Below are 11731 nucleotides of genomic sequence, written 5' to 3'. Positions count from 1 at the left end.
TCAAACTCAGTTTAGATGTTTATGCTGCTGACAGTACAGAAACTTAATATTCCATGCATGTTTCTAAGCCCACCCACTGGCAGGCAAGGTGAAGAAATAATAAAGCCACAAACATTCACCAGCTACAAACTTCGTGGTGTCAAACGTGTGATTATAAGCAGCCTCCGACTTAGGAAACGGCTATCTTCTCAAAAGAGGTTTGTATGTTGGTTGTTTAGAACTGGAAATCTTTTTCTCGTTTTTCCTGAGCCAATTTACAAATATACAGGTACATATTGACCTATAATGTATCTGAGACAGACTACTAATAACACATTATTTCTGCTCTATCAAACAGTAATAGTAACATTATTTTTATGGAAAAGACAAATGTAAGGCTCACCTGAGGCTCTCAGGAGCCCATTCTTTTTTTCCGGGTAATATAGGCAGCCTTTCCCCAGCTTCTTGATTTAGACATGAGAGTTACCTCTGGGAGATCCATGCCAAATAAATCCCAGCACCAGTATCTTGTTAGCTTGCTATGTTACAAAAAGGGAAGCTAAATCACTGAGACAGTTACACCCCAAGATTTCCGAGCCAGAGAAACTTCATCTCATTGTGGAATCAGAGAAAGCAAAACTACAAAAGGAAGATTCTCCCTGCCTTCTCCAACACACAACACACACACATACACACACACACATACACACACACACTTTTCCCTGTGTCACCAAAGCTCGTTTCATAAATTACTCAATTGTAGGCGCTAAGACTGCCTGTAATGATAATAATAACTGGATTTCAGTAGCCTCAAGAAATACAGTACTAATGTTATGAAATATTTTTCCTATTAGCATTTTTATTATTTGCAGCATAATTTATTTTGAAACCAATTTAATTCCTTTTAAACTACTAAGTAAAGCTAGCATGGTTAAATTAAACTTTGCAGTGTGTGAAATAACTTAAGGTGAGCCTCTAAGAGGGAGTTTGGAAGTACCCAGAAATTATATGTATTCCTTACACATAATTCAAAACATGTTGAAAACGTAATGCAAGCCTGTAAACTTGGGTGCTTTTTGTCAAACACAGATCACATATTTTTAAATAAATTATAAATTATTAATAAATTACTTGCAGGAAAATCCAACAAAAAGTGACAGCATTTATTATTTGCTTTTCTTATGCTTATATATAAATTTCTTAATCAAGAATCAAGAATATTTACAACAGTCTAAATTGTGTGTCTATTTTGCCAGAAAAAAATAAAAGCATCAATCTTGATTACAGTTATTATAACATAAGTGAATTGTTTTTGAAGCTCTGCTCTCTCCTGAATGTGGAGACATGAAATTCATCACTTTGAGAAATGCAGTCACTATCTAATGCATAGTGGTTCGATGTAGAAGCTCTTACCTATTCATTTAACTTAGTAGGTTAAAACACAACCAGGATTCCCTTCTTAGGAAGCTAACTTTAGTTTTCAGCTCTAACTATTACATGATTCAAGGTGTTATGTACAGAAATCTTTTAGTCAGTGTGATGTAGCATGATGGTTAAGAAAATGAACTTGGAATTAAACCTGGGTAAATTCTGCACACACCATTAAGGAGGTGTATGACTTAAAAGATAAATATCTTAACCTCCCTGTGCTTCAGCTTCCTCATCCAAAAGTTGGGATTCATTTATTGATTGAATATCAGTTATGTGCCAAGCACTGTCCTGGGAGCTGAGAACATAAAAATAAAGGACATATTGGTACAAATTCTCAGGAAGATTACATTCCAATTGGTGGAGATAGTTTTTTTAATTAATTAGCATGAAAATTTTGAGGAAGTATTAGGTTTTAGGATGAAAATAACACAGGGTAATGTGAAAGAGATATTGAGGAGGGTCTTTAGATAGAGTTGTCAAGGAAACCCTCTCTGGGGAGGTGAGATTTAATCTGGGACCTGAATGACAAGAAGGAGTCATCTATGCTAAGATGTGGGAGAATAGCAGTCTAAGCAAGAAGAACAGCTGGTGAAAAAGCCCTATGGAGGGAATGAGCCTGGCATGTTCCAAGAACAAGGAAAAGGCAGCACAGCTGAAGCAGAGGGAGCAGAAAAGTGGCAGAACTGGAAGTAGGCAGGGGCCAGACCGTGCTGGGCCTTAGAGGCCCTGGTACAGAGTTTGGTTTTTTAAGTACGGTGTGAGGGTATTGAAGGATTTTCATCAGGGTGGCTGTGAAAATTAAACGAGATAATGTGCATGAAGCACTCAGTACGATGTACACAGAGTGAACATTAGCAAGGGATGATGTTATGATCATCATGGTCATTACACAATAAAACCCTGATATAATACTACGAAGTCCAAAAAAATTTATTTTTATAAAATTCAGAGTCAAGTCATTGCAAGATGAATGAGCTGAGAACAGGGCCTGAGCAGAGGATGGGAGCCAATTGCCATTCAGGCTATGGCCAAATTCTCATTATTGTGAGGCATTCTTTACTGTAGTCTATTTATCATCATCATTATCATTTTCACCATCAGCATAATCATCAATGAAACTGAAGACAAATCTTAGACGGCACTGTTCATCATTCAAGTGAATTGGCAACCTGCCTATGGCAAAATGGATCTGAAGGAACAACGAAATGCTGTGTGGTCACTGTGAAATGACATCAACATTCTTTAATTTCCCCTACAGTATCATCGGGTAAGTGGACTTTCTCTTTTTCGAGCTTGGCAAGTATACTTCCACCCATTTCCCAGAGCTGGTGGGCAGCAAACCCTTACTGCGCTATGAATGTTGAAAAGTCCACTTCAAGCTGGAACTCACATGAGTGTGCCAGGGATTTTTCCTGGCCACGCTTTATCATCTGTGCTTTCTCTTTCTGTAAGAACTCCATATAAAGCAGTTCTTACTCCACGGATCATTTAGTTTACTAAATCATGGTTTATTTTTTCCTCAAGATATCACATGCTATTTTAGAGTCAGTTTTCAAAAGGTCTTAAATGGACTTGGCTCAAAATTAGTTTTGTATTAAGGGAAAGAACTGGTGTCCCAGAGTTTCAATCAGCACTTTAACAAATAGACTACTGACCTCCCACAGATCACCCAGAGATTGCCAACAGCAATAGTTAGCTAGAGACGTCCAAGATTCATTTCTCTCTACTTCTTTTCTGCATTTTCCTGTTTTCACTGAAAATGGGATTGCAGTCGACAATCATATGGGTAGAGGTTGGAGGAGGGCAGGCATATGGTAAGATCTGCCATCTCATCCCACATAACTTCTAAAGTTGCAATCAGCTGAACTGCCTGGTCACTTGGCATGGCAGTAATTTAAATACCTGACTTGTTTTTCACAGGGTGGGAAAAAGAGTTATGATTCTGCGTCAAGGCCATCACAATATTGCTTCAAATACCACTCCAACCATGCTATTGGCATTCAATTAATGTTAAATACAGAAACATCTCATTCATATATAACATTGGGGGGAATGAGGCTTTCTACATAAACAAATCTTCTAGACAAGCAAAGCTCACCCTATCAAGAACCAAAAGATGCTTAAAAAATTGAATCATTTTTGGTAGAATTTAAATGTGTTTAATATGTTCAATGACTGTTTAAACAAGGTGCAAAGATCTTTATTTTGTTTATTCATAGCCGATGATCATTTTAAGTGTAATACACTGGTACGGACAATGGCTTCACTACATTATGTTTCTCTAGTTCTTCAAGTCTCCTGTATGTCAGGTCCTTGTCTGTCTGGCTATTTGTTGACACTTCTTGCTATTATCAGTAGGTCTGACTGATCTTAGCTTGTGCTTTCTCATACCTGTTCTCATTTGCTCTGTGTGAGAAACAAGACAATAAAGCTTTTGGGAATGATGGCATTATTTTACAACAATTCTCAGTCTAAAAGGCCCTGGTTAAGGGCACAAGAGTCGTTCCAGATCTTAAATGAGAATAAAGTATATTTCTTAGAGACAGGCATTTTCCTAGCTAACTTTTTTTCCTTCTTCCCTTTGTGATTTTTTGGCAAAGTTTGAGGCATCTTGAGATAAGTGACTGTACATCATTATGTTTTCTAAAAATATTCCCTTATATGTCTCATTTCTAAATAAACTTTCTTATTTATCTCAGAAAGTTAATTTCCAATTGTTGTTAGACTGTTTTTCTAAGTCGTCAAAAATTGCTGTACAATGATGTAAGGGAATAAAAAAATCTTTTGGAGGGGATTTTTGTTAGCCATTAACCTTCTTCTTAATCAGGATTCCTGATGTAATTTAACTTCAAACCAGTGCTACAATCTGGCATAGAGTCAGAAAAGTAAGTATCTGTTAAGGAACAGAAAACAGCTCAATCAAATAGCAATGAGAAAATGTAATTGCTCTAGCAGACTACTACATAAATAGACACAGATTCTTTCTTTTATTCCTCTGAGACTAATGACCAACCCTAATGAAAATCCTAGTGGAAATCATTGTAATAAAAATAGCCAAAACATTAAAAATAGGACAAGTGAGAATGACAATGACTGATAAGCATTTGAACCATCAAATGTCCAACCACAAAAATAAGTACTGGCTCATAGGCCAAGTGCCTAAGAGATACCAGGAACCATCCCACATAAATCAATTAGTGTGTGGACCTTAAGAAAGAAATTCTACAATGAACCTCTAGTTCCCCTTATTTTTTTTTTAATGAGATCTATATATAGTAATGTAAGAAGGTCTCAAGCTTGTTTTATGCTTTGGTTGTACTACTTATGGTCTTGTGTTTCTAATTCAAGCAACAAATTGTAAATTCTTCCTCCTAAATTAATTTTTTAAAAAATAATTCTGAAATGAGGCTTCTAACCCTTTAACCATCCCCAAACCATCTATAAATCCATAAACCAGCACTTTGAAAAATATGTATCCCATCTGAAAATAATAAAACCACGTGGTAAGAGTAATATACAGAAATGTGGCACCATAACCCTGTAGAGGTGGGCTACACATTTGGCTCTAAGCTTCTAGCCATTAAAGGAAAGAGAGAAACGAAAAAGCTATGAGACTCACAGAGGCTGTAAAATAAAAACAATGGTTGAATAATGAGATAAATTTTCTCCACAGGTTGTATAAAAAGGATACCTTGTAATGAAATCATTGACATCCACAAAAACAGGCCTAGAGTAGAGACAATAGTCCATTACATTTAGCTGTTCCTTTTAATTTTCCTCATTATAAGACAATGGCATGACACCTAAACAAGTTGTCAAACTCAGTCCTCAAAAAAAAATTATAACTTTGATAGTCTGGCTTGATCCAAGGGCAACATTTATTATGTTAATAAGAATGTACTGCATGGAATTCAGGGAATTTCTCTCAAACAATTAGGCTTTTGATAAGGACTGGATAAAGAATTGTTAAAAATTATATTCTCAAACCAGAATCCAAGGTGCAGATATTCTGTGAAGCTGAGTAAGGCAAAGAAAATTGAGGAACTACCCAAGGCAAACACCCAACTACCTTTGGAAAAGACCAATATAGTGCCCTCCAAAAATTTCTGAATTTACTTCAAAAATATAGATGAACGGTAACTAAGACAACAAAGCTCTACAACACAAAGAATGACCACACTAGTTTTTAGCCTGAACTATTTCAATACATATTGCCAGTCACTCTCTGTGGCTCAAAAAAAAAAAAAATCTCCAAAAAATAGAACACCAAACGGACGTCTTCGCTTAGGTAATACTGCTTTCTAGTGAATCCTGCAAGGTAAACTGGCCCCAGTATTTCCTAAGATAACTTACTGGATGAACTTGTTGAACACAAAATAAGTGAATGTAGGAAAACTCTTGCCAAAAAGGGTGACTGAGGTTTTGGAGTGTCTGTGATAGATTAAATGCACTATTGTCCTCAATTTTCAAGCCTTCGTTTATCTACACTCTTTGATACTGCCATCTCAGAGTCTGGGCTTGGCCATGTGACCTGCTTTGGCCAATGGGATAGAGATAGTAGCACATTTGACCAAGTACTTATATATTTCTGCTTGCTCCCTTGGAACCCTTCATTTCTGTGAAGACAAGCCCAGGTAGCCTGCTGGAGGATGAGACCATGTGAGGCACAGCCAAATTGTCCCAGTTGAGATCTATTCGCCCAGCAACACCCCTAGCCCACCCACCAGCTGATTGCAGATACATAAGCAATCCCCACCTGACACAGCGAAGCTAATTAGATCAGCCAAACTGCCCAACCAGTCCTAGGTTTGAGAGAAATAAGTAGCTATTGTTTTATGCCAGAGTTTTGTGATGGTTGGTTACACAGCAATAGCTAACAAATACAGTGCCTAAATTTAAGCTATTTCTTTAATATTAGAAAATAGGACCACCAGCTGCTAGAGTCACATATAGAACTGGATAATATTAGTAGATAATACTTATTACTTTTACTCTCAACATATGTAGGGAGGGATTCAATTAGCCCACCCAAAAGTAATATTGAATATTACAAAGAAAGTAAAAAGAAACAGGGTGATCAAAACATCCCTGTTTTACACATTTTGACATAATCATTTTGGTTATGTCAAAACCAAATATCTTTGCACTGGTATTAAGATGTAAATTTTATATAGGAATCAGGACTGGGTTCAAAACTGTACTTTACAGTTTAGTCTACAACTGATTCCTACACACAGAGTCAGACAGAAAGTAAAGACCAATAACAGTTGCAAACAATCTTATCTTGTTCTTGAACGATTTCTGCATAAAATATACAGAAAGGAAAAGTAATTTACTATGGAACAGCCTTACCAAAAGCCTGCTCCTTGAGCAGAATATTGGCCTGAGGAATCCAGACTTGCAATTTGTCATGGGAAACTGGCTAAAATGTAAAAAAGCATAACCAGTAAACTGGTAAATCCATAATTCAAAAAAGAATAGAGAATGGGGGGGATGTGGAGAATATACTATACTTGAAATTTGATTCATCAGATTAAAGAGGGAAAAGCCAGTTATCAACAGACCATACGTGATTTTAATAACAGAAAATTCTCACCAGTTAATTTATTTAATTTGGACTTTTTAATAAGGAAGAAAATGAAATAAAATGTTTCCTGCATATACTAGAGAGGGGGAATTTTTCTGAAAGTATGAGCAGGCCTGAAAAGTGGAAAGTGGGACGCTCTTGTATTGCTAGATATTGGGACTTCTTACATCTTCCTCATCAGCTTCATCTTAAAATCTTTCCTGACTCTCAGTTCTGCCAAGTCTGGACCAGCCACAGGAATTAATTTTAAAAAATTAATTAATTAATTAATTAAGAGTAAAAATTGGATTTGATAAGATTTTGAATGACTTATTAATTTCATTTCAGACACGAGCTCACAAGTCTGGCCGTGAATGTTTTTAGCTTCTTAACAATTATAAACAGGCTACTGAGCCAGGACTCGCTGCCCGATGTGGACAGAAGCCAATACCTTTTGAGAAAAGAAAAGTCTTTATTATGAGGCTGGCCAGCAAGGAGACAGGATGCAATGCTCTCAAATCTGTGTCCTCAAACCAGGGGCTGGAGAGGTTTTTTATTTTTTATTTTGTCAATATACAACGTGGTTGATTATTGTGGCCCATTACTGAAACCTCCCTCCCACCTCCCTCTACCCGCTCCCTCCCAACAATGTCCTTTTTGTTCGCTTGTCGTATCAACTTCAAGGAATAGCAATTGTTATGATGGACAGATTTTTTAAAAGTCAGTAAAGATCAGGGACTGGGGATTGGCTGGCTCCTGTTCAGACCACAAAACTAAGCAAAAGGTGATTGTTTGGACCTGAGTCAGGTCATATGATGCAGACAAGGGCTGACTGGTTGAGCCTGAGTCCAGTCCTTTGGTGGGGGATTTTCGGGTTCCTGTGGTGCCCAAGGTCATCTGGAGGGCAGGATCCTTCTCTCTGCAGGTGCTCTGCATACACCCTGTGGGATAACTTATAAAACAACTTGAGGTAGGAAAATAAAATGAGTTTCAGCTAGGTTTAGATGGTTTCAAATACAGGAATTATATCAATCAGCCTCCCATGTAGGAAGCAAAAACCACTCTACGTATGATAAGTAAAAGGGGTTTAATACAGGGAATCAGAAGCTTCAAGAATCCATGATGGGCTGGATAAACAAGCTCTAAAATGGGCATCCAGGGATAAATCCCAGATATTACAGAGATGACCCACCTTGGGAGCTATACTGCGTGAATAATCAAAAAGATTATATAATCACTGAATGAACTGCGATCAAGAGCACATCATCACTGCTGTACCCCAGAGAGCAAGAAGCAATGATGAGGAAGCTGATGGCATCTCCACAGCTGTCCCTACACACCTGAAAGTCTGGAGAGCAAGTACTGGGATAGTGGTGCCAAAAATGTCTCATCTCATGACTCCATCTGCTAGCAGAAATGCCAAAGCAGCATGAAAATAGACTTTGTTTCCCTACCACCTTCCAGTCTTCACATGAAGGTGTCCAATTGTTGGAGACTTATTTGTATCCAGAACCATAACTGCAAGAGAATCTGGAAACACAGGTCCTCCCAGTACCCACTACAGGATCATACACATGTGCCATTCTAGCATGTCCATCCAGGGAACAATGACAGTAACTCCTAATTTTACTAAAAGGAAGACTTTTAAAAACAGTTTTAGTGCATCAACAATCCAATCATAAAAGCTCATGGGAAACCTTCTCAAGTCACTTGAGATAGAGTTTTATACATCTTCAGATACCTATGATATCACAAATAGAATTTGAATTAATCTCACTCCATTTCACCTTTCTCATCCCCATAATCTAACCAGCTCAATCACAGCTAGGCACAAATAGGCACCAGGGCAACTAAGCCAAAATTTAAAGTTAGGAAAATATCAGTCATTTTCATCCAGTCCAAGATCTCCATTCTTAGAATGGTAATAATCAGGGAGTGATTAACTATCATACATTTCACTTCTTTTTACGTTGCCTTGATCTGGAAGAACTACTAACTGCAGTATAGCCTCAGACAGATTAACTGGACTTTTCTTGAAACTCTGTGGGCCGTATGCAGAGCCCACTTTGGAACAAAATGGCCATGTAACATTTCTTACAAGAAGGTTACAGATGACGCTGGCCTTTGATCACCCTTGAGTACACCAGGAATTCTTGCTTAGGACAAGGCAGCCATAGAGGCTTGTTATGTCGTTGGAGGTAGCTTGACTTGAGAATTCAGTAGAACCTGGGAAGTTTTCATTGGAGAGCAATAAACTGAAGCAATCATACTCTCTCTCTTGGGATGTTTGAATATGCAACACCCAGAGACCCTAGGACAAGGCAGCCATAGAGGCTTGTTATGTCGTTGGAGGTAGCTTGACTTGAGAATTCAGCAGAACCTGGGAGGTTTTCATTGGAGAGCAATAAACTGAAGCAATCATACTCTCTCTCTTGGGATGTTTGAATATGCAACACCCAGAGACCCGCCCAGGGGAAGGGGAGGTGAATGGAGAAGCCGAGAGAACCACAAAGAAGGATAAGAAAGCAAGTCAAAGATAAGACACAGAGAAAAGAAAAAGAGGTCAGCAGTTGCTAGATGTCAAGAGAAACAGGTGCTACTTTGGTAGAAGCCATAGAAACAGATAAGCTAAGGTATGAGAATATGTCAGAGATAACCTGTGGTGATAAACATAAAAAGTCATCTGGCTGCTAGGAGTTTTACTCTTTCTCACTTTTCTGTAATAATAAACCATATGCTCCCAAGTGATCTCAGCATGTAGGTTTTCTTTCCTTGTAACCTCAAAGAGACTAACTCATACAACAAATCTCCCAGAATAGAGGAAAATTATATCGTCAGGCTTATCCTATGTGTTACCCATACAGGAGAAGACTGTGCATGCAAATGAAGTTGGTGAGGAATTTGCCATTCAACATTTCCCTGCAGTCCCCCTAGAAGTGGCTCACGGGAAATCTCTCAGTAGTTTGAGGCAGGTGTCCATCAGTTCTTTGCCAGACAAGAAATTTAAATGGCTCTGTCTGTTACCAAACCCAAGTCCAGCTGCCTGCCCTGTACAAAAACCCTGGTTTGGCTTGCCAAGATCTGTTACAGAACCAGGGCATTCAGGTCCTGGCTGAGGCTTGTCAAAATCTTGCTACCCTAGGACATTCAGCTCCTGGTTTAGGCTCACCAAAATCTTGTTACTGAACCCAAGTCCGTCTGCCTGCTCCATACAAAAACAAATAAAAGTCAAATGTTGGTGGAATAGGAAGTCAGATTTTATTCAGGAATACTTGTGACCTGAGGAGAAATGTTAGGCTAACCCATTTCTCCAGTAAACCTGAAGGAGAATGGCCAGACTAAAGCCATCTCAAAGACTCAGATTTACTGAGGGATTTTTCAAGAGGGGGATGCAGGAACGGAATGTGGGAAATGGAAAGCAGGAGGGAGGGGGACATGAGCTACGTGGGCTCTGTGCAAGGAGCCAGGTATAAGGTCTCGCCAGGGCTCCGTCTGATTTCTGTTCTCATCCTTGATGTTATCTCAGTGTGATGTTTGTTTTTGATTTGCTTCAGGGTGGAATCAGCATAGCTTTATTGATGTCTTCCTTGGTTTCTTAGGGTCTGGATAGTAGCATCTCATGGCAAGTAGAAGCTTCAGGCTGACTAGAAAACAACTTTACATTTATATAAATAATGTCATTCCACCCTGTAACCAAGGTTCGAAATATCAAATAACCATGGGAAAAGAGAGAACTCAGAGAAATACATGCTAAGAAAAAAACCTGTGTCTTTTTAAAATTTGCCTACAGCCCAGGTGGTTTTAGGTCCCAATATGGCTTCAGTCCTGCTCACTCTAACATTCCTACTATGGTGTTCATAAAATAATGAAAGTCTGAAGATCACAGAACTGTGGCCCAACACCTAAGCAGGCAGTGTGTGGTCTGATGCAGGCAATATATACGTCAAGGCAAATCTCATCTGATTTACCAGACAAATTAATCCCGACAAAAAAATTCCCATGATAATAGAGTGTTATGAACTGAATTGTGTCCCCCCAAAATTCATATGTGACTATATTTGGAGGTAGGGCCTACAAGGAGGCAATTAAGGTTAAACAAGGTCATAAAGATGGGGTCCTGACACCACAGGATTAGAAACCAGAGAGCTTGCTTCAGCTCTTTTTTCATGCACACGCTTAGAGGTCATGAGGGCACATGGCAAGACAGTAGCTGCCTACAAGTCAAGAGAAGACACCCCAGGCCAGCACCTTGATCTTAGACTTTCCAGCCTTCAGGACTAGGAGAAAATAAATGTCTGTTGTTTAAGCCGCCCAGTCTATGGTATTTTGTTACAGCAGCCTGAGCTAAGACAAAGAGTTCGGTAGTCATCATTCCCCACTCCCCTGCAAGTATAAAAACCGTAAGCATAAGGGCCGGCCCGGTGGCGCACTGCTATAGTGCGCAACTTGGGAGCGTGGTGGTGCTCCCGCCGAGGGTTCGGATCCCACATACAGACCGGTTCCCGCTCACTGGCTGAGCGAGGCGCGGGAGCAACACCGAGGGTTGCGATCCCGTTGCCGGTCCCGGTCCGGTACGGGGGCGACACTGAGGGTTGCGATCCGTTGCCGGACACGGAAAAAGACAAAAGACAAAAGACCAAAAAAATAAAAATAAATAAATAAATAAATAAATAAAGTACGAGGGTGCTTCAAAAAGCTCATGGAAAAATAAAATTAAAAGATAATATGAATCTTTCCATGAACTTTTTGAAGTAC

Source organism: Galeopterus variegatus, unplaced genomic scaffold, assembly GCF_000696425.1.
Source record: "Galeopterus variegatus unplaced genomic scaffold, G_variegatus-3.0.2 Scaffold7038, whole genome shotgun sequence".
Taxonomy (NCBI): domain Eukaryota; kingdom Metazoa; phylum Chordata; class Mammalia; order Dermoptera; family Cynocephalidae; genus Galeopterus; species Galeopterus variegatus.
This window is presented reverse-complemented; position numbering follows the sequence as displayed.